Source organism: Grammomys surdaster, unplaced genomic scaffold, assembly GCF_004785775.1.
Source record: "Grammomys surdaster isolate TR1022 unplaced genomic scaffold, NIH_TR_1.0 125946, whole genome shotgun sequence".
Lineage (NCBI taxonomy): Eukaryota > Metazoa > Chordata > Mammalia > Rodentia > Muridae > Grammomys > Grammomys surdaster.
The window spans coordinates 905,681-908,316 of record NW_021620768.1 but is presented as its reverse complement, the minus strand read 5'-3'; positions in this window follow the sequence as shown (position 1 = coordinate 908,316).

The window sequence follows — 2,636 nt, the reverse complement described above, 5'->3', positions numbered from 1 at the left end:
GGAGGGAGGGAGGGAGGGAGGGACTGATTTAACAAGGGCCCTTCAGCATAGCTGCAGTCACCCCTAAAATCTTCCTTTCTGAGTTTCCCATGACTATCAAACATGTCATCTGTGGCAGTGCTTCTTGACTTTAATGAGCATGAGAATCATCTAAAGTCCCTTCAAAATGTGGACACTGATCACACGGGCTGGTGGGATCTGTGATAGTACATGTCTGACATGTCATGAGGTGTTGTGCCCCTGCATCCCTGGATGATGGATTGAGTATCAGGAACCTCTGGAGCATAGTAGGTCTTTGAGGCCACTCTGAGCCCCAGCAGAGTCATGGAGCCCCCCCGGTCATTCTCCAAGTTAAAGACTGTTAAGCAAGACCTAAGATCAAGGCTCCTAAGATTCTAATTGGGTATGGTATGCAATCTTAGAGTGTTCTGCACGCAGGAGACATAGGCAGGCAGATCTTCACAGGTCAAGGCCAGCTCGGGCTACACAGAGTTCCAGGTCCTGAGTTACACAGTGAGACCTTGATTTTTTAAAGTGGAGAAGAAGGGTGAGGAGGAGGAGAAGGAGGAGGAGGAGGAAGAGGAAGAGGAGGAGGAGGAGGAGGAGGATGAGGAAAGGGGACCCAGAGCCTTGGACATGTAGGGTTAATGTCATGTACATGCCCTGGAACTAGGCACATGTAGGGTCATGAGAAGAGAGAGAGACAGAGACAGAGACAGACAGAGGAGAGAGAGAGAGAGAGAGAGAGAGAGAGAGAGAGAGAGAGAGAGCAGCCAAAACCATTGTAGGGTATGACTGATCCCAGCACTTGGAAGGCAGAGGCAGAAGGAACAAGAGTGCAAGGCCAACCTCAGCTACATAGTAAATTTGAGGCCAGCCTGGGCTATATGAGACCTACCTCAATAAACAAAACAAAAGACAACCCAAACACAAAAAAATCAAATGACCCCAAACCCAAACACAAAGCCAGAGTGGTACAGGGTGAGGGTGACCCTCCCATTCTTTATGCAGTAGCCTCCTCCCGATATGTGCCATGTTTGCGAGTTGCTCGTGAGTCCTCCAGAAGCTTGCCAGTTCTGGTGTGGAAAGCCTTAGCGCTAGGAAGTCTTGCCAAGGGTCTCCTGCAACTTCTTCCTTTCCTGCCTGAGACCTCAGGCTGACAGTGGAGCTCTGGAGAAGAGTAGCTTTCAGCTCCTCTGCCAACACTGTCAACTGTCTTTATCACTTAACCCTAATCCCATGTGTGTTACTTTAAAAAAAAATTCTTGAAAAAAATTTTTTTAATTTTATTTGTTTGCTTTATGTATATGAGTACACTGTAACTGTCTTCAGACACCGCAGAAAAGGGCATCAGATCCCATGACAGATGGTTGTGAGCCACCATGTGGTTGCTAGGAATTGAACTCAAGACCTCTGGAAGAGCAGTCGGTGCTCTTAACCACTGAGCCATCTCTCCAGCCCCCCCCCATCTTTAAAAATTGATTAATGTGTGTATGTGTACATAGGTGTTTGTACTCATTCGTGTGGCAATCAGAGTACAGCTTTGTGGAATCTCTTCTCTCCTTTCCCTTTTAAGTGGTTTCAGGGATGTAACTCAGGTCACCAGGCTTGCTCTGCAAGTGCTTTATCTGCTGAGCCATCTACCTGATCCCTGTGTCACCTTAATCTGCACATTGGTGTAGAACTTCCCTGGCTGGGAGCATCCCTCTCTGTGCCTCCCCGTGACCTGTTCCCTGGGCCCCGGCTCTGGCTCTCTTGGGCTGTAGGCTGCACACACAGATTGGCTTCGTTCTATTTACTGGCTGTGAACAGCCCTGCAGCACCCATGGCAAGATTAATACAGTGGCTTACAGGATGAATACTGGGAACTATAAATCAGAAAGAATCATAGGTCAGTCTGGCACGATCGCTGCTGCTCTCCGAGGCATTTTGTAGTTCTGGAAGGGCTACAGCAGCAAGCGATCGCTATTACTATCGCCATCCGTCTGATTACTAATAGTGTTAATCCCCTTGGCCGGTATACGTGTTCATTACAACACAAGTAGGTTCTAGGTCATTATTTAATAGAAGCAATATAGATAACGAGGAAAACAATAGGGAACAAAGCTTCAACTGGGCGTGCCGCCAAAGAAAACCTCCCGAGCTGCTTCACCCCTTCACTCTCGAAGCTGATGTGAACTTGGGACTGCCACGTTCAGGATGAGGTGCTGCTCTTGTTATGTTACTTCACTAATTCCTCACAAGGACCTTTTGAGGTTGGGATTGGCTACAATTTGTAAGCTGAGGAAACAGAGGCTCAAAAGATTAAGAGACTTGCTCAAGATCCTGCCAAGTGGTGGAGCTGGATGGGAACAGGTCTGTCTGACTCCAGGCACTGAACTGTCATTGGTCAACCGGGGCAGAAGAGTTGAAGTTCTAAGGAGAGAGGCAAGGCTGACAGGAGGCCCTGGCCCCAAAGGAGAGTGTCCAACCAAGCCTGGGATGTGGGCTCTTTGCCAGAAAAAATTTCAACAGTAGTCCCAGAGAGCCAGAGGCCAGCCAACCCAATGGGCAAGCATGAGAAAGATAGAAGCGCACAGACAGAGACATACACAGACATATACACATAGAGACACACACAGACATATACACATAGA